The sequence below is a fragment of the Mustela putorius genome, unplaced genomic scaffold, assembly GCF_011764305.1.
Source record: "Mustela putorius furo isolate JIRA1106 unplaced genomic scaffold, ASM1176430v1.1 tig00003898_pilon_pilon_pilon, whole genome shotgun sequence".
Classification (NCBI taxonomy): Eukaryota; Metazoa; Chordata; class Mammalia; order Carnivora; family Mustelidae; genus Mustela; species Mustela putorius.
Genome location: NW_025422047.1, coordinates 35,431,284 through 35,458,390, shown reverse-complemented (window position 1 = coordinate 35,458,390; position 27,107 = coordinate 35,431,284). Strand labels below are relative to the sequence as shown.

The 27,107-nt window shown below is 37.2% G+C and overlaps 1 long non-coding RNA gene across 2 annotated transcripts in view; it reads right to left on the bottom strand.

Annotated features, from left to right (window-relative positions):
- Positions 1 to 1,973: 1,973 nt before the first annotated feature.
- LOC123388288 overlaps positions 1,974 to 27,107 on the bottom strand; it is a 91,171-nt gene continuing 66,037 nt past the window's right edge. Inside the window, exon 5 of one of the 2 annotated variants that reach the window (XR_006602835.1) lies at positions 1,974 to 2,117. This is a non-coding gene — a long non-coding RNA (uncharacterized LOC123388288). The remainder of the gene's footprint in view (positions 2,118 to 27,107) is intronic. The other variant, XR_006602837.1, reaches the window with a different exon arrangement.

Genomic DNA, 27,107 nt, shown 5'->3' with positions numbered 1-27,107 from the left:
TATTAAAATATAATCAGGTATACCTTTACTAAGTTTTTACTGACTTTTAAATAAGCAGTTAGATAAGACTACTAAGTCTTCCACATGTAGGCTTATATGTGCCTCAAGGAATCATACAGGCTTCATTTTTCTTGAGCAATTAGGAAAGGTTTCTACTTTTAAATGGGAAGAAAAATCTAATTTGATAATATTTTCTTTCCTCAAGTAGCAGTCAAGAACATAATTATTTTTTAAAGTGGTGATAGAAAAGTCAATCACATTATCTTCGTGGTAACCATTTCTCAGGCTTACAACACAACCACACTCCAATTGGATGTTCACAGCCTCTGAAAGGATGCTGCCTAGTTCAGCATCCAACTTCCTTCTAAAGAAACTTATGCAAAGGACCTGAGCGGCCAAGTGATGGGAAGAACAGATACAGCTGTCCAAACTATAGCAAAGTAATTCACTTTTATGTAACTGAGGATTTCCTATTGAAGTATTAAGATAATATCAAATCTCAGCTTAACTGTCCCAGTGAAGAATCGATCTAAAAAAAAAAAAAAAAAAAAAAAAAAGAACAAACTCTTAGAAATTCAGAAAGCAGTCTCCTGTACATTTTGTAACTTGAAGAGGACTTCACAATCCAAGTAGCACTTTCTGCAACAGAGTAGGAAAACTTTAGAAGGAATAATACAACAACAAACAAAGAAGGCCTGGTTATTACGCAAGCAGAAGTAAAGAGAAATAATATTATAATAATATTCTGAACACTGAGTCTTAAATTAATTGGGCAACGGGGAGAAACTTTGCAGGCAAGAAGAAACACCGAAATCCTCTCCCTTCACGACTTGGAATATGACCATTTCAAAGCAGAAAGGTTTAAATTCCCAGATTTAGAGGTGCTTTTTTGATCTAGCTTAGTGAATGAGGACATTGCTTTTCTTAGTCTAGCTTAATGTTTGATGACATCCTTGCTTTCCCCTGCATCCCTTTTCAGTTTAGCCGTTTGCAGCCCTGAAGAGGACCTAGATTCCCTTCAGGCTTGCAAATTCTAGACACCATGTGATCCTCAGAACTTTCTTCCACTACCTGGCATCCAGACATCCTTGCCAGTAATTCCTCTGTCTCCTTTGGGAAACTTTCTCTTTCATGGGATACAGTCTTAGTGGAACTATAATCAAGGTGCCCTACCCTCAACCTTTGATGAAATTCAAAGAAGTCCCTTAAGAGTCCCTCTGAAAGATGAGATTTTTTTTTTCCACCTATCACCCATGGTCTGGGGGTTCAGCCTTTCAGACTCCCTATCCTAGTTCTTCAATCTCCCATACATTTACTTTAGTTATAGCACTAGGTGTCTGAGCCAGGTTCTCTATACTTTCCATCAATCCCAGGAACTGAGATCCTACCCAACCAAAAAAAGCCCTTTTGCTTAAGGTAACTAAAATTGGTTTCTCCTACTCACAACTCAAACACAATGATGGGTTCATAACACTGGAAATACTGTTTGTCATTTTCAAACTTTCCTGTTGAATCTAAACTAAACCCAGAACACAATTTGGGTTATAGAAGAGACTCTTAATGGTAATAACCTGGAATGCATACAGAGTAGTGTTGCAAGACATTACCACACTTCCAAAGATCTCTATAAAATCCATCTTCCTTAACAGCAAAGGATTCAAGCAGATTGAAGAGGATGAGGAAACCCGATGATACTGGGGGTTCCCAATTAGATGAAACTGCTGTTTATCTTCCCAGCATTAAATTATACCTAAGCCTCTTGACATCAGATAAACTTAAATTATCCTTTAGCTTCCTCGGCAGAGTTTCTACACTTAACTTAATTTCCCTTAGCCTTTTCCTGGTAGCTTTTACTTGTTTTCCCTGAGCATCTCAGGGGATGATTTCAATAGGTAGGGCACAGCATCCCTGAGAAACACAGCTGAGTTTTATCAACTGGCAAGAACATACACCCTTTTTCAATTAACTCACATTCCTTATAGATTAATAATAATTCACTCTGAGCAAGTGTACTGTTTTTATTACACAATATTTCCATCACTGTGCAGCTGTGTATCTTTAGATGCCCCAGACTGGAGCCAGGTTTCTCCCACCAGCAGTCTTCATTATGTCTCACTCTAGGTGAAAGGCAGAAATCAGGAGGAAAAAAAGAGTATAATTGTTAATATCTTTCTTTCACATTAAGAGGAATCAAAATTCTGACTGAAATTTAAAAGAATAAAAAATAGCAGTGAAACAAACAAAATAAACCATTTGAAGAACTAAAGTCATTATAACATTTAAATAATGGGAGGGGAAATGAAGAAGAGATAAAGTAAATAAATCATATGTTTTCATTTGAAGTTAAAATTTGTTATCAGTGTTCTATTTCTGCATGACAACTTCTTACAGATTTATCAGCTTAAAACAACACAAAATTATTATCTCACAGTTTTCTGTGGGTCAGGAGTCTGGGCACAGGTTAGCTGAATGTTCTGCTCTGGATCTCATTAGGCTGAAAGTAAGGTGTCAGCCCGGCTACAATCACATCTGAGGCTTGGGGCCCTTTTCCAAACTCTGTTGGCAGAATTCATCATCTTGCAGTTTGACTGAAGTCCCTGATTTCTTGCTACTGTCAGCCAGGGTTCGCTCTCCACAGCTAGGTCCTAGCCAGATGGCTCTCTTCTCTCAACATATGACAGCTTTCTTCTTCAAGTATGGTAGGAGAGTCTTTTTTTTTTTTTTTAAAGGCCTGGTCCCTTTTTTAATGACTCATTTGAATATGTTACCCAGGATAATCTTTGCATTAACTAAAAGTCAACTGACTAATAACCTAATCATTAGAGTAACAGACCATATTCACAGGCACCACCAATTCCCAAGGCAAAAGGATTTATATAAGGCATGCAAACCATGGAGAGAATCTTTGGAGGCATGTTAGAATTCTGCCTAGCACAACAGTCACGATCTAAAGTAGGTAAATCAAAATACAGAAGAACAAGCATACTATCCAAGCTTATATTTAGACATTTTACAACTTAAAAAAAAAAACAGAGTTAAACATAGGCTGCTTTTGAGAAATGGATCTGGGCAGGAAGGAAAATTGTTGCTTTTTATCAAATGCTTTTATGTACTATTTGATTTTTTAAAACCCTATATATACATTGTCCCAATAAAAGCAAAGGAAAGTTCATTAACAGATTATATGATTTATTTTTACTTTGTGTGTCATCTAAAGCTATGAACACCCCTAACTTCTTGACATAACTCCCTCCTGTTCTTCCTAAATTTCATACTAATTACTTCCTTTCATCTTACTCTATATTACACAAGAAATAATGCTATTGTTGAAAATTAGAAACCAAAGATGGAGCAGTGCAAATATCCCACCTTCACAGGCTCATTTTCCTCTACTCCTCTTCAAGTTAGTCCGGATTGACTATAAACTTATTTTCCTAATCCTTCTCTTACTCTCCCTGGATGATTTCATCGATTCCTATGGTTTCAAGTATCTTCTCTGTGCTGATGATTCTCAAATATACACTTAGAGCTATGACCTCTCTACCTCCCTCTTGAGTTCCACACACTTATTTTTTAATTTTCCTAGATGTCTCCAACTACTTAATGTACTAGCATCTCAAATCTGTTAAGTCCAAAATTTATTATTTGCTACTGCCAAGCTTCTCCTCATATTTCCTCTATCATCTGATAATATAACCATTCACTCAGTCTTTCAAACTATATATTTGTCATCTGTCACACCTGCTTATTTCTCACCATTCATGGTCACCAAGTCCTCTTGACTATACATCAGACTTGTTCCACATCTGACACTACCTCACCATCATCACTGCCACCCCTTGGCCAACCCTCATTTTTCTTATTTCCATCTACCAATCTCCCACTTCCTAATCTATCCTCTATGTCCCAGGGGTCATTTCCCTAAAAGCCAGATTTGATTATACAACTTGCTAATTGGAAACTTTCTTTCTCCTTAATTTCCTTCAAAATAAAGCCCAACACAACTTTCATCTTCATCTTCATTAGTTCATCATCTCTCCCCTGATACTCCTTCTCACCACTCTCCCATGCAAACCCAATCTATCTTCTAGTCATACTGAACTTCTCACCATTTGATAAACATGCCATGTTCCTTTATAATTACTTAATTCTACACATGTAATCTTCTCTGTCTAAAATGTTCTAGGCTCATCAACTCATTCCTCTCTTGTCCTCCCCAATCTCACCTTCTTGCACACTGCTTCCTATAGCAAACTTCTCACTATTTTATGAACACACCTGCTCTTTGACAATCCTGTGTATTTTCACTATTTTTCTCTCTATATGGGATGCATTTATCAAAGACCAACTCATTTTTCAAGATCCAGCTCAAATTCTGCCTCCTCTAGCAAAGATTTCCTCATTACACACAGAACACCTATTCTCTTAACTAACAACATACAATTTTAATATGATTACTGTGTTTTCATTATTATCTCATTATCTTCCTGATTCAACCAAGACCATCTTCAGAATAGATAACCTCTATTATTTCTATATCATTAGAACCAAGTACAATTCCTAGAACATATAAAATTTTACAAAATCAAATTAATTTGTGCATATAGTCCAGTTGATTTATAAAAAAGGAGACAATATGGTACATGCCCATCTGAAAAAGTGAATCTTGCCCTTCCCTCACACTATATGCAAAAATTAATTCTAGATGAATTGTAAAGTTAAATGTGATTTATAAGTAAAGGTTCCAGGATAAATTTGAATACATCTCTTTTTTTAAGATTTTATTTTTAAGTAATTCTCACACCCAATGTGGGGCTTGATCTCACAACCCTGAGATCAAGAATGACATGCTCTACTGACTGAACAAGACAGGCATCCCTGGAAGACATCTTCATGACCTTGGAGAAAGCAAAGATTTCCTAAATAGGATAAAAAATATATTAATCATAAAAGAAATGACTGTTAAATTGAACCACATAAAAATTAAGACCTTCTGGTCATCAAAAGACATAACTGAGAAAATGAAAAAGCAAGTCACAGAGTGGAAAAGATATTGGTAACAAATCCACCTAACAAGGAATTTGAACCAAGTACAAATCAATTTCTTATAAAAAGAAAACAGCCAGCCAATAGGAAAAAATATGAGCAAATGATTCATAGAAGAATATAACAAACTATATAGATATGGAAATGTATTCAATTTCATTAGTCATCAGAGAAAAGCAAATCAAACTCACAAAAGAGCTATCAACCTGTACATGTTACCTTATAAGGAAAAAAAGGTCATTGCAGATGTGATGAAGGTAAGGAGCTTGGGACAGAAAGATCATCCTGGATTATTCAGGTGGACCCTAAATGCCATAACATATATCCTTAAAAAAGGGAGACTTGACTACACACATAAGAAAAGGATATAAAGACAGAGCAGAGAGAGTTCTGGCCTTGAAGATTGGAGTGATATGGCTGCAAGCCAGAGTATCCTGACAGCCACTAGAAGCTAGAAGACGCAAAGAACGTATTCTCTCCTATAACTTCCAGAGGAAATGTCACCCTGCCAACACATTAATTTCAGCCCAGTGATAAAGATTTTGGACTTCAGCCATCCAGAACTGTAAGAGAATAAACTGATGTTTCAGGCCACCACGTTTGTGGTAATTTATTACAACAGCTGCGAGAAAATAATACAGGTACTAAATATCAACCTCATCTCTAGCAAAAGTGTTAAACATTGACAATTGTGTAATAGCTCTGGAAATAATACCCTTTTTTCAAATTTGTCCAGTAAGTACATTTTCCCAATTTCCCAATTGATTGTGGTATCCTACATAAAATAGAGATATTCACAGCAAGTAGCAAGATATGACAAATATGGAATATGATGCTACATGGTATATCACAAGGATCTAAAAAATATGTTTGTTGCAATGTTCCTAGCCCAAAGTATCTTTTGTCTGTTAAGCGTTTGGCTTTAATACTACTTCAAACTTCAAATGCTTTTAAATACAAGATGTAAACCTTCTAGCTCAAAAACTCAAAGAGTGGGGCACCTGGGTGACTCAGTGGGTTAGTCCTCTGCCTTCAGCTCAGGTCATGGTCTTGGGGTCCTGGGATCAAGCCCCACATTGGGCTCTCTGCTCAGCAGGGAGTCTGCTTCCCCTTCTCTCTCTGCCTGCTGCTCTGCCTACTTGTTATCTCTCTGTCAAATAAATAAATAAATAAAATCTTAAAAAAAAAAAAAACCTCAAAGAGTATAAAGGGCACTTATTTAATTGATTAAGTATTATTTAAAATGCAAATATATATGGACACACTGAGATTTCAGAAGGTTTTCAAATAAAACTTAAGTGCCTTACAGTAATTCATTAATCCACTTATCTTCATATGAATGCTTCAACTAATTACAGCATATTATATTCTCAATGAATATATCCCAATTCACCCAAAAGATTAATGTTTTACTCAATTAATACTTATTAGGTACAAATATATACAAAGCAATGTGCTCCTTGCTGAGGTTGGGAGGTAGAGGAGTGAGACACACCTAACAGAAACTTTTCAGTGCTGATTTCTACTGTATAGAAGAAACTATAAGCAATAAAATAAACCCACAGGAAAATAAGAGAAATAACTATAACATTGCTTCTCTAAGTTCTGTAAGAGTTTTAGGTAAAAAGGTTACAGTTTAGAAAAAGGAGAAATTTCTGTATAGCTAGGATGGGAAGAGGAAGAAGGCAATGAAAATGGTTCACAGAAAAAGTAGCTCTTGAATGATCTATCATGCCAAGATGAACAATCCCAGTGGTGAGAACATAAGAGAGCATACACAAGTACAGAGTTGACAAAGTGCGATGTGTCCAAATTACTGTACAGAGATCACTCTGCCTGGGATATAAGTTTGCAGGGGGAAAAAAAAAAAGACAGATGGCTAGATTTTGTCTATTAGCCAGGAAAACCCACAAGAAGTTTTAAACCAAAGAAATAAGGAAGAGAAGACAGGGGAAAATGATTCAGATTCTAGCTCTGCCACTTAAACACTAATCTCAGGCAAAATTTCTTGTCCTCCTGGAGAGGTCTTTGTTGCTATAAATGGAGATAACTGAAATAATGACCTTGTAGGACTGCAGTGAAGGTCAAAAATAAGTAAGGAATGTAATATACTGTATAAACTTTAAAACAGGCAAGTAAAACATATACAATACAAAGTTCATGCTTGCATTGATAACGCAGGCAGAGTTAGTAAGGGCCTGAGTATCAGCTGGGAATCTAGGGACTAGTTACATATCTCAGAGCCTGCCAAATTATTCAAACTATCCAATTCTAAATTTGCTCAGGTGCTTACTCTGTCTTTTCCATTTCTTCCCACCAAAAAAACGCAATAACTGTTCTACCCCATGCTTTCCTCTCACACCTTCTATATCCTGACAGCCCCCCCACCGCCCCCCCACCCTTCCCCTTCCCGGCCCTGAATAGCACTGAGTGCCTCTTTCTCTTGCAAACTGTAACAAACCATTTTTTCAGTGACAATCTTCTCTCATCTACTGGCCTCACCAAATTTGAATTAAAAAATTCTGGGTATGGGTGCCCGGGTGGCTCAGTTAAGCCGCTGCCTTCGGCTCAGGTCATGATCTCAGCGTCCTGGGATCAAGTCCCGCATCGGGCTCGCTGCTCAGCGGGGAGCCTGCTTCCTCCTCTCTCTCTGCCTGCCTCTCTGCCTACTTGTGATCTCTCTCTATCAAATAAATAAATAAAATCTTTAAAAAAAAATTCTGGGTATATTTTTAAACAGTCATGGAGGTTTTATGAGAAAAATAATCAGGGAAGGGGGTCAGGGAATGCTGGGTAGTCAGGATGGCCAGGAAAGGCCTTTCTGATAAGGAGGTATCTGCTCAGAAGCCTGAACAGGACTGAAGATACCAGCCCAAGCACATTACAGGTAGAAGAAAAAAGTGCAAAGGAGCAGGGGAAAAATAAGGAAGTCAGACCGGTGGAATACTAAGAGGAAGGAGGAAATAATACCAAAGCGATAATGGGCGGAGGAAGATTCTGTAGGGCTTGGGCAACATTAGTACGGATTTTGTCTTTCACTCTAAGAGATGAAATGACTAAGGGTCTTCATAGAAGAGTGATATGATGTGATCATGTTTAAAAGCACCACTCTGGCTGCAGTATGGAGAACATATGGGCAAAGGAGGAAGCAGGGTATCTGTTAGGATGCTTTTGCAGTGATCCAGACAAAAAATGGTAGTGACTTGTACCAAAGACTCCAAGCTGACTCCAGGTAAAGGAACTGGTGGTTGATGCAAAGGACTGAAGGATGGATTTTCACTCTAGATTTTTTTTTTTTTTAATGTATACCATGGGAATATTGTGCCTGTATGAAAAAAATTAAAGTTTGTTTAAATTCCATATGTATTCCATGACACTGGCTTTCCATTACTTCAGCTTCAGGTCTTCAAAGCAAAAACATTGTCATGATTATGGCATAAGCTTTCATAGACATGTAAAAAGTTCTGTTAACCAAAAGAATACCTTGGGTGCCTGGGTGGCTCAGTGGTTTGAAGCCTCTGCCTTCGGCTCAGGTCAGGATCCCAGGGTCCTGGGATCGAGCCTTGCATCAGGCTCTTTGCTCAGCGGGGAGCCTGCTTCCCCCTCTCTCTCTGCCTGCCTCTCTGCCTACTTGTGATCTGTCTATCAAATAAATAAATAAATCTTATAAAAAAATAAAAGAATACACTATCATGGCAGTTAAATGGGGTTTTACTTAATACAGTCAGATTAACTTTAAGAGTACTAAATAAATACCTTTTGTTATGTCCTCCAACATACAAAAATAGTTTGATACTTGGAAATATTTGTGATAAAACTTTCACTATAGCCATTTCAATAAGAATTGAAAATGTATATAATTGAATGCTTTACAAATTATGATAATTTTCTAACCCAAAGTATACTCTTCTCCCTTGTCTATACCGCCTATCAAAAAAGAGGATCAATATTATTCAATATTTCAAATTTTTCAAGCATATAATCTTAGTTCGATATTATTAGTATGTTATTGATATTCTATAATCAAAATGAAGTTATACATGAATTTCCATCCTTATACAATTATTTCAATTGCCACTTGAGATAAACATTATTCAAATCCTAAACATTGATATAAATATTAGGAATACTGGAACTCTGAAAAGTTTTTAAACCTTAAGACTATATTCATTAAAAGAGTTTTTATGTGTTGCTATCTTTGCTAACTTAAACTTAAATTACTTCCACCAGCCTGTTTTGAAGAATCTTAAACATTTTTGCTGATTCCCTGAATGAGCTAAACGTAGCTATTAATTTGGAAATAAAACAATCTACAGATACAAAGTATTATAATCCAAATAAATCAAGATAAATGTCTAAGCTTCAGAAAATATTTTTGATAATTTTAAGATATGAAAGCTTATTTGTTATCAATTGTTTAAAATGATTCACAGCTATTGATTATAAGGTGAACTTCAATCTACAATGAAGAATACACAACTATTTAAAACCTCAAGTTAGTAAATTAATTATCTCCTTTTTTAAAGATTTTTTAAAATTTTATTTTTTTTATTTATTTGATAGAGGAAAGAGAGAGAGATCACAAGCAGGCAGAGAGAGAGAGAGGAAATGGGCTCCCTGCTGAGCAGAGAGCCCTACATGGGGCTTGATCCCAGGACCCTGAGATCATGACCTGAGCAAAGGCAGAGGCTTAATCCACTGAGCCAGCCAGGCACCCCGAATTAATTATCTCTTAATGAATGGCAAGTGACATCTACTATAAATATGTGTCACAAGGATCATATACAATTTTAATAGAGAGGCTTGGAAAAAAACTGAGCAGTAGATATTAAAATACGAATGCAGAACAAGTTCGTGGCAACTATAAAAGACCCAGAAAAAAGTGTTTAACTATCCACAAGTGCATTTATGATACCATTCTATGAACACAAACTTCCTCACATAAGTGCTTATATTACTCTAAAAAGCAGTTTTTGAACTTTTTAGTTTCAGCATCCCTTTGCTCTCTTAAAGATGAAGGAAGACCACATAAACAAAAGAGCTTTTGTTCATATCAACCAATTATTAACATGTTAGAAATTAAAACTGAGAAAATACTGAAGTATTCATCAATTTACTTATTTAAAAATGATAATAAACTCATCATATGTTAACATTAGAGCAATTATGCCATCACATCATGTAGCCTCTGGAAAAGCAGAAAAAAGAGTCTTAGTATTACTATGGAAACAGTTTTGACCTTACAGACTCCCTGAAAATAAAAACTATTTGAAACAATAGCTCCATAGCCACTTACCAAAAGAAAAGAGAAAGGATCCAAATAGAAGAAATCACAAATGAGAGAGGAGAAATAACAACTAACACCACACAAATACAATTATGAGAGAATATTATGAAAAATTATATGCCCACAAAAATTATATGCCCAAACTGGGCAAGGTGAAAGAACTGAACAAATTCCTAGAAACGTACAAACTACCCAATCTGAAACAGGAAGAAATAGAAAATTTGAACAGACCCATAACCAAAGAAATTGAATCAATACTCCAAAATCGCCCAACAAACAAAAGTCTTGGGCAAGACGGTTTCCCAGAGGAATACTATCAGACATTTAAAGAAGAATTAATACCTATGCTCCTCAAACTGCTCCAAAAAAATAGAAATGGAAGGAAAACTTCCAAACTCCTCCTACGAGGCTCCCATTACCTCAATTTCAAAGCCACACAAAGACCCCCACGAGAAACAAGAATTACAAGCCAATAACCCTGATGAACAGGGATGCAAAACTTCTCAATAACATCAGCAAATCCAGTCCAACAGTATGCTAAAGAATCACTCGCCACGATCAAGTGAGATTTATTCCTGGGTTGTAGGGATGGTTCAATGTTTGCAAATCAATCAGCATAATACATATTACATCATGTTAATAAAAGAAAGGATAAGAACCATATGATCCTACCAATAGATGCAGAAAATGCATTTGACAAAACACAGCATCCATTCTTGATTAAAAGTCCCTCACCAAAGTAGGGGTAGATGGAACATACCTCAACATCATAAAGGCCACATGTGAAAGACCCACAGCTAATATCATCCTCAGTGGGGAAAAACTGAGCTTTTCCTCTACGGCCAGGAAGAAGACAGGGATGTCCACTCTCACCACCCCGCTATTTAACACAGTTCTGGAAGTCTTGGCCTCAGCAGTCAGACAACAAAAAGAAATAAAAGGCACCTGAATCAGCAAGGAAGAAGTCAAAACTTTCACAACTTCCAAACAGCATGATACTCTACGTAGAAATCCCGAAAGATTGCTACCAAAAAATTGCTAGAACTGATACACGAATTCAACAAAGTTGCAGGATATAAAATCAACGTGCAGAAATCTGTTACATTTCTACACACCAATAACAAAGCAGCAGAAAAGGAAATCAAGGAATCAGTCCCATTTGCATTTGCACTAAAGAACGTAAGAGACCTAAGAATAAACCTAATGAAACAGGTAGAAGAGCTGTGCTCTGAAAACTGTAGAACACTTAGGAAAGCAACTAAAGAGGACACAGAGAAATGGGGGGAAGATTCCATACTCCATACTCGTGGACTGGAAGAACAAACATTATTAAAATGTGTATACTACCCACCACAATCTACACGTTTAATGCAATCCCTATCAAAATACAATATATACCCAAACAGCATTTTTCAGAGAGCTACAACAATCCTAAAATTTGCATGGAACCAAAACGGGCCTCAAATAGCCAAAGCAGTCTTCAAAAAGAAAAGAAGCAAAGCTGGAGATACCGTAATTCTGGACTTCAAACTAGAGTACAAAGCTGCATTCATTAAGACAGTACGGTACTGGCACAAGTCCAGACACATAGATCAGTGGAACAGAATAGAGAACCCAGAAAGGGACCCACAGCTCCATGGTCAAATAATCTTTGACAAAGCAGGAAGGAATATCCAAGGGAAAAGACAGTCTCTTCAACAACTGGTGTTGGGAACACTGGACAGCCACATGCAGAAGAAGGAACTTGGACCACTTTTTTTTACACCAGACACAAAAAATAAATTCAAAACAGATGGAAGACATACAGGTGAAACAACAAACCATAGCAAAATCCTAGAGGGGAACACAGGCAGCAACCTCTTTGACCTCGGCCACAGCAACTTCTTACCAGACTCTCTCTGGAGGCAAGGGTAACAAAAGCGAAAATGAACTACTGGGACTTTATCAAGATAAAAGCTTCTGCACAGTGATGGAAAAAAGCCAACAAAACTCAAAGGCACCCTACGGGATGGGAGAAGATATTTGCAAATGACCCAACTGGAAAAGGGTTAGTATCCCAAATCTATCAAGAACTTATCAAACTCAACACCCCAAACCCAAATAATCCAGTTAAGAAACAGGCAGAAGATCTGAATAGACATTTCTCCAAGGAAAACATCCAAATGGCTTACAGACATGAGAAAAGATGCTCAACATCACTCATCAGCAGGGAAATACAAGTCAGAATCACAATGAGATACCACCTCACCCCTGTCATAATGACTAAAACTTACCACACAGGAAACAACAGGCACTGGTGAGGATGCAGAGAAAGAGGAACTCTTACACTGTTGGTAGGAATGCAAATGGGTGCAACCAGTCCGGAGAACAGTTTGGAGGTTCCTCTACAAGTTAAACATAGAATTATCTTATGACCCAGCAATTGCACTATGAGGTATTCACCCAAAGAATACAAAGATCAGATTTGAAGGGGTATCTGCACCTGGATGTTTATAGCAGCATTATCAATAATAACCAAACTATGGGAAGAGCCCAAGCATCCATCCCTCAAATGATGAATGGGAAAAGAAGAAGTTATAGACACACACACACACACACACACACACACACACAGAAAGGGACTATTACTCAGCCATCAAAAAAGTGATTCCTGGGGAAAGAGGCAAGATGGTGGAAGAGTAGCAGACTGAAATGACATCGAGTCATAGGAGTTCAGCTAGATACAAACATCTACAAACTGAACAGGAGAACAAAGAGAAGAAGAGCAGCAATTCTAGGAACAGAAAATTGACCACTTTCTGAAAGGACTTGTGGTCAATTGAATCCAAAGAGATGGGAAGATAGACTGCAGAGGTGGGGCCAGCTCCCAACAAGTGGTGGAGCAGCAGAGCACAAAAATCAGAACTTTTAGAAGTCTGCTCCACTGAGGGTCATTGCTCCAGAGGCTAAGCAGGGGTGGAACCCTTGTGTGGACTGTGTGGTCTCAGGTTCTGCGTGGGCACAGAAAGACAGGGTGGCTGAGTTTGGCAGAGTGGAAGGTATTGGAGGGTGGAAGTCGACTACAGAGACAGAACTGAGGAGTGAGCTCTCAGCTAGAGGTTTAAAGTAACCTTTAAACTGATCCGCAGCACAGTGAGGCCACTGCTCTTTCAGCAGGGACCCCACTTGTAGGGTGACTCACCTTCCTCCTCTGGATGAGCAGCATAGCAGGAACCTGCTGGGTTTGGAGACTCCAATTGGGCCTGTGAGCCAGAGACATAAAAGTTCAGTCACAGGCCATGTTAGCTGAGTGCCGCGGCCAGAGACCAGGGAGATGGGATTGATTGACTGCTTTTTTCCAAGGGTGCATTGAGGAGTGGGGACCCGGTCTTGGCTCCTCCGGGCTGCAGCTTGGGTGGCCGCCATTTTCATTCCTGTCCTCCAGAGCTCTGTGGAAAGCGTTCAGGGAGCAAAATCTCCCGAGAGCAAACCTGAGCAGATTTCTTAGCCTGGACTCTGGAAAGGGTGGTGCAATTCCGCCTCAGGCAGAGACATTTGAGAATCACAGCCTCCCCCAGATGATCAGCAAGAACATCCAGCCAAGACCAAGCTTACTGATCAAGGAGAACAGCCGAACTCCAGAGCTAGGGGAAAGCAATGCATGTAATTCATGGCTTTCTCCCATGATTTTTTAGTCTTGCAAAATTAAATTGAATTTAAAAGAAATTTTTTTCTTATTCTAACTCTTTTTAACTTTTCAGCTTTCCTCTTTTAATGTTTTTAGCTAGTTTATCTTAACAATACCTTTCTAAAAAAATCTTTTAAAATCTTCATTACTATAGTCATATTTTATCCTTCATTACATTTAACCTTATTTTTTGTATACATATAGAGTTTTTTTTTTTTTTAAAGTTTCAGATACAATTTCTGCTAACAGATCAAAATATACCTTACATCTAGTACAGGGCTTTGTTCTAGTCTCCAGCCTAAGCATATTCTCTCCTTTTCTTTTCTTTTCTTTTCTTTCTTTTCCCAAGCAACTTATCTTATCAATTCCTTTTTTTCGAGTTTTTAAAAAAAATTTTCATCTTTACAGTCATATTCCACCCCTTCATTGTCTTTACCCTTACTTTTGTATATGTATAAGTTTTTCTCTTTTTAAAATTTTGGGAGGTAGTTTCTTTTAAGAGACCAAAATACACCCAAAATCAAGTGGGTAGCTCTGTTCTATTCATGAGTCTCATATATATATATATATATATATATATATATATATATATATATATATCCCTTCTCCCCACGGTTTGTGGTCTCTTCTGATCTGGTTAGCATACATTCTTCTGGGGGGGGGGTCTTTGCCACTCTTTTAGTATTTTATTTTCTCATTCATATTTTATGTTCTCATTCTTTAAAAATTCTTTAGTTTTTAAAGATTTTTAATTTTTTATTTGAAAGACAGAGATCAAAAGTAGGCAGAGAGGTAGGCAGAGAGAGAGGGGGAAGTAAGCTCCCTGCTGAGCAGAGAGCCCAATGCGGGGCTTGATCCCAGGACCCTGGGATCATGACCTGAGCTGAAGGCAGAGGCTTTAACCCACTGAGCCACCCAGGCACCCCTCGTTCATATATTCTTAACTGGATAAAATGACAAGGTGGAAAAACTTATCACACAAAAAAGAAGAGGCAGTACCAATGGCTAAGGATCTAATCAATTTGGGCATTCGTAATATGTCAGATTTAGAGTTCAGAATGACAATTCTCAAGGTGCCCATTGGGCTTGAAAAAGGCATGGTGGTTATTAGAGAAACACTGTCTGGAGAAGTAAAATCTCTTTCTGGAGAAATAAAAGAACTAAAATCTAACCAAGTTGAAATTTTAAAAAGCTATCAATGAGGTGCAATTAAAAAATGGAGACTCTTACTGCTAGGATAAGTGAGGCAAAAGAGAGAATTAGTGATATAGAAGACCAAATGACAGAGAATAAAGAAGCTGAGCAAAAGAGAGACAAACAACTACTGGACCATGAGGGGAGAATTCAAGAGATAAGTGATATCATAAGACAAGACAATATAAGAATAACTGGGATCCCAGAAGAAGACGAAAGAGAGGGACAGAAGGTATATTGGAGCGAATTATAGTAGAGAATTTCCCTAATATGGCAAAGAGAACAAGCATCAAAATCCAGGAGGCATAGATAACCCCTCTCAAAATCAATAAAAATAGTTCCACACCCTGTCATCTAAAAGTAAAACTTACAAGTCTTAGTGACAAATAGAAAATCCTGAAAGTGGCTTAGGACAAGAAGTCTGTGACATACAATGGTGGAAATATTAGATTGGAAGCAGACTCATCCACAGAGACCTGGCAGGCCAGAAAGAGCTGGCATGTTATATTCAGAATATATTACATATATTCTCACTTAGTACTTAGTACTTAATATATGTAACCAAGAATACTATATCGAGGTAGGCTATCACTGAAAATAGAAGGAAAGATAAAAAAACTTCCAGGACAAACAGAAATTAAAGAATTTGTAAACACCAAACCAGCCCTACAGGAAATATTGAAAGGGATCCTCTAAGCAACGAGAGAGCCTAAAAGTCACAGACCGGAAAGGAACAGAGATAATAGTCACTGTACAGGCGATACAATGGCATTAAATTCTTATCTTTCAATAGTTACCCTGAATGTAAGTGGGCTAAATGCCCCTAATCAAAAGACACAGGGTATCAGAATGGATAAAAAAAAAAAATAACAAAACCCATCAATATGTTGTCTACAAGAAACTCATTTTAGATTCAAAGACACCTCCAGATTTAAAGTGGGGGGTGAGGGTGGAAAACCATTTACCATGCTAATGGACATCAAAAGAGAGCTGGGGTGGCAATCCCTATGTCAGATAAATTAGATTTTAAGCCAAAGACAATAATAAGAGATGAGAAAGGACACTATATCATACTCAAAGGGTTTGTCCAACAAGAATATCTAACAATTTTAAATATCTATATCCCTAACATGGGAGCAGCCAACTATATAAGCCAATTAATAACAAAACCGAAGAAACACATAGAAAACAATACAATAAGGGACTTTAACACGCCCCTCACTGAAATGGACAGATCACCCAAGCAAAAGATCAACAAGGAAATAAAAGCCTTAAAGGACACACTGCACCAGATGGACATCACAGATATATTCAGAGCATTCCATCCCAAAGCAACAGAATACACATTCTTCTCTAGTGCACGTGGAACATTCTCCAGAATAGATCACATCCTGGGTCACAAATCAGGTCTCAACTGGTCCCAAAGGTTGGGATCAGTCCCTGCCTATTTTCAGACCACCATGCTTTGAAAGTAGAACTCAACCACAAGAGGAAAGTTGGAAAGAACTAAAAACATGGAGGCTAAAGAGCATCCTACTAAAGAATCAATGGGACAACCAGGAAATTAAGGAACAATTAAAAAAAATTCATGTAAATGAATGATAATGAAAACATAACTGTTCAAAATCTGTGGGACACAGCAAAGGTGGTCCTGCGAGGAAAGTATATAGCAATACAAGCTTTTCTCAAGAAAAAGAAAGCTCTCAAGTATACAACCTAACTTGACACCTAAAGGAGCTATAGAAAGAACAATAAAGAAACCCTAAACCCTGTAGGAGAAGAGAAATAATAAAGATCAGAGCAGAAAGCAATGAAATAGAAACCAAAAAAACAATAGAACAAATCAAAAACAAAAGAGAAAGGACCCAAATTAATAAAATCATGAATGAAAGAGGAGAGAGCACAACCAACACCAAAGAAATACAATTATAAGAACATATTATGAGCAACTATATACCAGCCATATGTCTTCCTAGAGACATATAAACTACCACAACTGAACCAGGAAGAAATAGAAAACCTGTACAGACCCATAATCAGTAAGGAGATTGAAGCAGTCATCAAAAACCTCCCAACAAACAAGAGCCCAGGGCTAGATGGCTTCCCAGGGGAATTCTACCAAACATTTAAAGAAGAGTTAATACCTATTCTCCTGAAACTGCCCTAAAAAATAGAAATGGAAGGAAAACTTCCAAATTCATCTTATGATGCCAGCATTACCTTGATCCCCAAGCCAGACAAAGACACCATCAAAAAGGAGAGTCACAGACCAATATCCTTGATTAACACAGATGCAAAGATTCTCACCAAAGTACTAGTTAGCCAATAGGATCCAACAGTACAGTAGAAGGATTATTCACCATGGACAAGTGGGATTTATACCTGGGCTACAAGGATCGTTCAGCATCTGCAAATCAATCCATGTGATACAACACATTAATCAAAGAAAGAACAAGAATGATATGATACTCTCAATAGATTCTGAAAAAGCATTTGACAAAGTACAGCATCTTTTCTTGATCAAAACTCTTCAAAGTGTAGGGATAGAGAATACATACCTCAGTATCATCAAAGCCATCTGTCAAAAACCCACAGTGAATATTATTGCCAAGGCAGGGGGGAAAACAGAGCTTTTCCCCTAAGGTCAGAAACACGGCAGGGATGTCTTCTATCACCACTGCTATTCAACATGGTAGTAGAAGTCCTAGCGTCAGCAATCAGACATCAAAAAGAAATTAAAGGTATTTGATTTGGCAAAGAAGTCAAATTCTCACTCTTTGCAGATGGTATGGTACTTCATGTGGAAAACCCAAAAGCCTCACTCCAAAACCCAAAAGTCTCCACTCCTGTATGCTAGAACTCATACAGGAATTAAGTAAAATCTCAGGATATAAAAGCAATGCACAGAAATCAGTTGCACTTCTATAAACCAACAAGAAAGAAGAAAGAGAAGGAGTCAATCCCATTTATAATTGCACCCCAAACCATAAGATACCTAGGAATAAACCTAACCTAAGAGACAAAGAACCTGTACTCAGAAAACATGAAGTACCCATGGAAGAAACAGAGGAAGACCAAAGAAATGGAAAAATGTTCTATGCTCATGGATTGGAAGAACAAATATTGTGAAAATGTCTATGCTACCTAAAGCAATCTATGCATTTAATGCAATCCCTGTCAGAAGACCATCAATTTTTTTCAAAGAAATGAAACAAATAATCCTAAAATCTATTTGGAACTGGAAATGACCCCAAATAGCCAGAGGAATGTTGAAAAAGAAAGCCAACGTTGGTGGCATCACAATTCCGGACTTAAAGCTCTATTACAAAGCTGTCATCATCAAGACAGTATGGTACTGGCACAAAAACAGGCACATAGATCAGTGGAACAGAATAGAGAGCCCAGAAATAGACCCTTAACTCTGTGGTCAACTAATCTTTGACAAAGCAGGTAAGAATGTCTAACAGAAAAAAGATGTTCTCTTCAACAATTGGTGTTGGGAAAATTGGACAGCCACATGCAGAAGAATGAAACTAGACCATTTTCTTATACCACACAAGAAAATAGAGTCAAATTGGATGAAGGACCTCAATGTGAGAAAGGAATCCATCAAAATCCTTGAGGAGAACACAAGTAGCAACCTCTTCGACCTCAGCTGCAGCAACTTCTTCCTAAGAACATCATCAAAGGGAAGGGAAGCAAGGGCAAAAATGAAATATTTTTGATCATCAAGATCAAAAGCTGTTTGCACAGCAAAAGAAAGAGTCAACCAAACCAAAAGGCAACTGATAGAATGGGAGAAGATATTTGCAAATGACAGATCAGATAAAGGGCTAGTATTCAAAATCTATGAAGAACTTAGCAAACTCAACACCCAAAGAACAAATAATCCAATCAAGAAATGAGCAGAGGACATGAACTGACATTTCTGCAAAGTAGACATCCAGATGGCCAACAGACACATGAAAAAGTGCTCCACATCACTCACTATCAGGGAAATACAAATCAAAACCACAACAAGATATCATGTCACACCAGTCAGAATGGCTAAAATTAATAAGTCAGGAAATGACAGATGCTGGTGAGGATGTGGAGAAAGGGGAACCCTCCTACATTGTTGGTGGGAATGCAAGCTGGTGCAGCCACTCTGGGAAACAGCATGGAGGTTCCTCAAAAAGTTGAAAATAGAGCTACCGCACGACCCAACAATCGCACTACTGGGTATTTACCCTAAAGATACAAATGTAGTGATCAAAGGGGCATGTGCACCTGAATGTTTAATAGCAGCAATGTCCACAATAGCCAAACTATGGAAAGAACCTAGATGTCCACCAACAGATGAATGGATAAAGAAGATGTGGTATATACACATGTGTATGTGCATATATATTATATATACACACACGCAATAGAATAATATGCAGTCATCAAAATAAATGAAATCTTGCCATTTACAATGATGTGGGTGGAAGTATAGGGTATTATGTTGAGGGAAATTAATCAATCAGAGAAAGACAATTATTAAATGATCTCCCTGATATGAGGAATTTGAGAGGCAGCGTGGGGGTTTTGGGGGATAGGGAAGGAAAAGAAATAAGTTGTGATTGGGATAGAGACAAAGCAGAAGAGACTCTTAATCTCACAAAACAAACAGAGTTGCTGGGTGGAGGGGGAGTATGGAGACGGTGGTTTGGTTATGGACATTGGGGAGGGTGTATGATATGGTGAGTGGTGTGAGGTGTGTAAGCCTGACTATTCACAGACCTGTACCCCTGGGACAAATAATACAGTATATGTTAACAAAAATAATTAATAAAAAAAAGGAGTAAAAGCAACAGTTTAACCAATACAAAAAAAATTGAAACCTGGCCATTTGTAGTGATGTGGATGGAGTTAGAGTGTATTATACTAAGTGAAATAAGTCAGTCAGAGGCAGACAAATACCATATGATCTCATTCACACATAGAACTAGGAAACAGAACATATGCACATATGGTGGGGGGGAGAAGAGGGAAATGAGCCATAGGAAACTTTAAAAAAAAAGAAATATTTTATTCATTTGAAAGAGAGACAGAGGTTGGGCAAGGGGAGGGGCAGAGGGAGAAAGAGAAGCAGACTCCCTGATGAGCAGGGAACACAATGTGGGTCTCAATCCCAGGACCCTGAGGTCAGGAGCTGAGCTGGAGGCAGATGCTTAACCAACTGAGCCACCCAGGTGCCCCAAGCCATAGGAAATTCTTAGGAAGAGAGAACAAACTGAGGATTGATGGAGGGAGGGGTTGAGGATAGGGCTAGATGGGTGATGGGTACTAAAGAGGGCACTTGTGACGAGCACTGGGTGTTGTATGTAAGTGATGAATCATTAAATTCTACTCCAGAAACCAATATTGCTCTGTATGTTAAGTAAGTAAAATTTAAATTAACAACAACAACAACAAAAACTGCTGTTCTAAATCTCTTGTTTATTGGTAGGAGAAGTTCAGTTTGTCTATTTATCAAGAAGAAAATGCAGTTTTCAGGAGAATGAACAGTAACTATGACTGTTCTTAGAGTTTTCACAAAAAGCCCAGCCAGGCCCAATGACTAAAACAAGGAAAGAAGCTTCCAACCTGACACACAGTTTAAGCCCACAGACTGAACCAGCAACAACACAGCATGGATACTCTCAAAAACAGAAGTAATGTTTGTGAAATGAAAATGGCCAATAGTAGTTAGTTGACTGTGACAATGGTCTTAGTTTAAGAATCAATTTAACAATTTCTTTATAACTGTTGAATTCACTAGAGTTAATCACATATTAGCACTGAAACTTATAAAACGATAAACTGTGCTTCTGTTTATTTTTTGTTGTTTAAAATATCTATGTGCTAAAATTCCTAAGGATATCCCGTGAGCTGGATCTGAGAAAATAGGTAATGAAGAACATTCATACAATACAGTTAGTGTATGTATGTGTGTGTGTATATATGTATGTGGCAAATGGGTATTTATTTGGCATATATAAATATGCATATATAGTCATAAATTTCCTAGTCTCCTTGATTTGCCATATTAATTTCCTCTTTTTAACCAAAATCAAAATATGAACATTGTTCTACAACTCAATGAATTCTAACACAAAATAATAGACATTTTAAATGATTTTTGATATCTATGTAGTGGTTGCTGTCCACTACCAGTCTCTCCCCCATACATTGCAAGTACCTTCAATAATCCTGATCGATACAATCTAAATGAGTTTTAAACTGGTGAAAAACCAACGGAAATATAACTGAGTTAACAACAATAAAAATTAAATCCATTCTAAAACTAGAATGTAAGCATCTCAAGAGCAGAGATCTTTTTTTTAAACTGATGAATCTCAGACACTAGTATAGAGACTAACACATATTAGGCATACAATAAATAGTTATAGAATAAGTGAAGGAATGAATGAAGGTAAATAATTGTCTTAGCAACACACATAACCAAAATTTACCAAAGTGAATTATTTTTCCACATTTTCTGATTGAGAGAAGAGTGTTCATATTTAATAGTTTGGAAAGCTAGGTGTTACGTGAGTCAAACATAGCTATTTCCTGTAAGTAAGAACCAGCTCCCCAAACCTAGATTGATATTACTCTGAAACACTTTAGATACTGAAAGTATCTAAAGTTATTCCTCTCCCCTTTGGGAGACTGCAAGATTGTTTGTTTATAATACAATTGCCAAATAAAATATGTTTCTTCTATTTTTCAATGGTTAGAATAATCATGAATTGGACAAAAGTGTATTTTTTAGGTTAATGACATGCTGTCGTTACAGGAACAAGCTGTTTAAATCAAAACAGAATAGTATTATCATTTACAAAAGAGTTTGTTAAAGGCAACATTTAAAGAATGAATTCCTCAAGCCCTAACAACATAAGATTTTATTTTCAACCTAGTTTTAATCAGTATATTTTTACTTTCTAATTTCTGGGATTTTAAGAACACCCCTAATTTCTGGGATTTTAAGAACACCCCTTTTCATTCAGTGTTCATCTCCTTTTTCTTCCACTGGGGTGTTTTTGTTGCAAGAAATTACAGTCAATCCTGATTAGTCTAAACCAAAAGATACCCTTATTAATAGGATACTAGGATAACTCACAGAATTCAAGACTAATTTGAAAACACATACAAGACAGGGCAAGAGTAAAGGAACTGGAGATCTCAAACACAGGAGTTCACAGACTGTGTTTAAGTTGCTATTGATCTGATACAGTTTCTAAGACTTCTACTCTTTATATGTCTCAATTCCAAATTTTAAATTCTTGAGAGAATCTGATTGAGCAAGGTCAAATCAGATAAACCATTCTGGATAAGTCCGTTAGATAGGAAGTCAGGATCAGTATATAGATGTAGTCACTAGGTACCCAGTGCATGTACTGAAGATCATTCCTGGTAATGAGCAACTCTTCTGAGTTGGTGTTAGACAGTAGTAGACACATGAGGTGTCCACCACAGGTATCATTATAGACTTAACCACATTTGCTCATTTATTTGTTCTAAATTGATGGAACTTTCTAACTTTCATTGACTTTTTTCATCATTAAGGATCATTAGTGATTTTTTTTTTCTGGCAAACATTCAAAAGGTTTTATAAATAAGTAAAAGGAAATAGCTAAAAAAAATGTATCCATTTGAGACAACCAAAATATGGCATGTTTCTAGAATCTCACTAAAGGTGAGATCAAATAAAGTTCAGAGAAAATTATCTTTGGTTGAAATAAATGTAATTCAAAATGGTAAGTTCCAACAAAGAAAATGGTAATAAAAATTTTAAAGGAGGGGCGCCTGGGTGGCTCAGTGGGTTAAGCCGCTGCCTTCGGCTCAGGTCATGATCTCAGGGTCCTGGGATGGAGTCCCGCATCGGGCTCTCTGCTCAGCAGGGAGCCTGCTTCCTCCTCTCTCTCTCTGCCTGCCTCTCTGCCTACTTGTGCTCTCTCTCTGTCAAATAAATAAATAAAATCTTTAAAAAAATTTTTTTAAAGGAAAGTCAATATAATTATGGTTTAACAAAATAAAACATCCCAGAAATTGGAAGACTTAACTGGACAATTTGAAGTAGTTTGGTTTAAATATATTTTAGGATCATACTATTCCTCTACACCTAAAATCTGAGTCCACCAAAACAATTTTATGATCACTGAAGTGTTCCTGTCTAGCCAGAAAAGATGTACTATGGAAATAAAAAAATAAAATAAAATCATACTGGTTCTCTCACTGTTACCACATACATGAAAAATATTGGTGTTAATCCAAACATAATCCCTATCCAATAAATTAGGTTATTGTGAGGCCACACCCAGACTAGATAAACCCCTGAGACCATATAATTTAGCTTTTTATGAGGTAAGTATTGTTACTTCAGAAGTTCAGAGATAAAAGCAAAATTACAGATACAGACTACAGGAAATAAGATGCTCTAGATCACTAAGATGTGTGATGAGAAAAAAGGAGGAAAAGACTATATGAGAATGAGTAATGGAAATAAACTGAGGGGTACTCTGAGATGAGTTAGGCACGTAGAATGGAAAGACTAAGATAGGGTTTTGTTTTTTTTTTTTTAAGTCAGTATTTTACTCATTCTGACATTCTTTCAATTGACAACTGAACAATTCCTTGACAGAGGCAAACTAATGAGTGATGTCCTTGGCTACCAATAACTGGTTTATTTTGATTTCATAGCTAAAATCAGAATCCCCAGCACAGGTTGAGTCTCAGGAAAGAGTAACAGTTCAGAATCTCCTTCCCAGAAGTCTTACATGTAATAACTTATTCATCTTTAACTTTATGGGTTTGTAAATGATAAAGGAAGAAAGTACATTATTGAGACCAAACTGAAGATTTTTATCTTGAATTTAAGAGTTCTGTAGGGATGGAAGATACCAAAGGAGAAAAGCTGATCTTCGAGATTTTCAAATTAACCACCTCAAACTGAATTTTTATGATTGACATTTATATCCTATCTTTCAAAAGTAAATTTAGAACTTAATCTGGTCTTATTTGGAGCTCAGAAATGTCAATTATATCATCTAAACGTGTGAGTCTGGGCCAAAGTGAAACATTTTAATTTAAAACCTAATCCTTTATACTAAGTAGGTAGCTCCCAAATGTCTGTCCACAGACCAGTGAGGCCCTGATGAAATATTCATTAGTCTGTAGTAAAATGAAAAAAAATAAGGGCAATGTAGTAAGTTTTTCATAAAACTAAATTTATTTGATTTTCATTTCTGTCTATAGTGTTTGTTACAATTAATTTTTGGAAAAATGTTATTTACACTAAATAAAATATAATAAATGCATGTTACATAAAATTAAGGTATAACCTTAAGTTGTCCAAAAATTTAAAAATCGGTAAGACAATTACATCCGTCTAGGTACAGTCAGGAGGCAGAAACCACACCAGCTATTTGAACAGACAGATTTTAAAACAAAGAACATGCAACTAGAAGTGTAAACAAAGAACTTAAAGATACCACAGAAATAGCAACTGCAGGAAGCAGCTAGCACCACTCTTAGGGTTAGGGGAAGGAGGAAAGTGGTTGTTAAAATCCGGAAATGTAGAGGGGGGACCTTGTGGGGACTCCAGCTTCTGAGGAGGGAATGCTGCTTGCCTGGTGCTTACACTGGGGGCTGGAGAGGTTGTCAGTGTTGGAAAGCATGCAAACCATCTAAGTTATCACTGTAGAAGGGAACTGCAGCTGCCTGGTGAGGTGTCACTGGATTAATGCTCACAGGAACATAAAGAATGGGAGACTAGAAGCCTACAGGTTGGAGCAAGTCCCTTTCTTACTGCAATCTCCTGTTCTCCCTCTAATGCCACCTACTGACAGAGCCTAATAGGGAGCCAGGTAACAGCAGAAATGGAGTTCATAGAGTCCAAGCCTCAGCTTCACAAAGCAGAAGACAGAAGGGCTTAAGAACTTAATAATTGGCACAATGTTGGTCTTTGCTTATCAAAATTTTACTTACCTATAAAATACAACTTAGTGACATCATTTGTAGAAATTAAGAGAATGTCAGTTTTTTATCCCATTTTTAATGTGATTTACAAAGATACAGATACTTGGAAGATTTAACCCTCTTCAAAACATTCTCAAATACACAGTTACATTTGGTTTTCACATAACAGATAACCTGAAATATCTCCAGAATTCTGTTATGTTGATAATTCCACTTCTGTGGATAATTCCTCCGCAGAGGAACCAATAATAAAGAAATTACTATTCTGAACCCAATTTAACAAAAAAGAGACTGACTAGAGAAGGTGAAGTGACAGAGACCCTGGGAGAAAACAAACATACCACTTCTCACCTTTGTGTCCATGCGGTCAGAAAGAAGGATGCCGGCACACTCTCAGAGTGTGGCTACTCTCCAGGCTCCATGCTCACACTTTAAACTTAGAACTTTTTTTTTTTTTTTTAATATCCTTCAATAATGCCCTCTCATTTGAAGCCTCCACCATTATATTTAATCACTATTCTCATCCCATTCTTTTCACCATCTTTACCAACCTCCGAAGCGCTCCCCTGTGTTCATTAAGATCTCTAGCATCTGGCTCAGGATACTTCTTCACACCCAAAGTCCTGTCACAGTGTACCTGATTTAATCACTCATATAGAGGATCCACTAAATAGGAACTGCACAGTGGCCTGACCTGGACTGCTATGACAAACGTGGCCTCTACTGCAGCCATCTTCTCTTAGGAAATAGTTAAAACTTTGTCCTCACTCAGAATCACTGCATTTCTCAAAACCTGAACTGTGAAAATAAACAACACCTAATTTCTCTAATCATCTCAAGGCTGTGAGCCCACTGCTCTAACCACTTTCCCAGTCTATCAACCCTTTCCCTTTAATTATGTCTTTCCAAATTAACCAGGAGTTATAATTAACATTGATTGAGTGCTTACTCCACCTGGCACTATTCTAAGTGCTTTATGAATATTACCTCATGTAATTCTCACAACACCCTGACGAAGAAGATACTGCTACAATCTCATAGTAAGTTATTTCTGCCATTTTATAGCCATGCCTTCAGTTTCCTTTGACATTCTGCAACACTTATTTATTTAGCCAGTTGTGGGCACATTTAATCCTCCCTGTTTTCACACTATTAAAAAATAAATCACATAACTGTAGGAAAAAACTGCATCATCCTATTGCTTGGCTCACATTCCTAAGCTAGGATTCTAATAGTATTCAGTAGCCTTTGCTATTGAATTAGAATAGATTCCTTTCCCACTTTCAGGGAAGAGTTTCAAAGCTTTAACCCTCTGTTCAAGCTGTATTTTCTAGTCTACTACTCCTACTCTATTCTATTCTCACCCTCACTCTCAGCCTGGGCCTTGACTTTCTACTTCACTGAGAAAATAGTTATCATGAGGTATAATTTTCCTCTCCCTTACCTCTAAATCTGTCTGTATGTGCTATTTCTTATTTCTTGTCCCCAGCCTGAAAGGAAAGAGATCACCTTAATTCTACCCCCCATTTTCTCCTTCAGGATTTCATTTCATTAATCTCTCTTCTGCCTTCCTTCTTTCATTGAATATTGAGCATAAACTATGTGCCAGACACTGTTCTAGAGACATGAGATGCTTATGTCTAGAGACATAAATGCTTATGTCTAGAGACGTAAGTGGACACAACAAAGATCCTTGGCCTTGACTAACCTATTACATTTTAGCTTCTCTACTGCTTCATTTTTCTTGGATTTTCTTCAAATGATTAAACTCACCTCATCTACTCATCTACCCACCTCCCAAATATTGTGTCTGTTGATACCTCCCTCTTCTCTTCATCATTAAATTACTGAAAAGAGTATTGTGTGGAAGTAAGAAGACTATACCTTAAGCATGAAATACATAAAAAAAAATCCTAAGCATAAAGA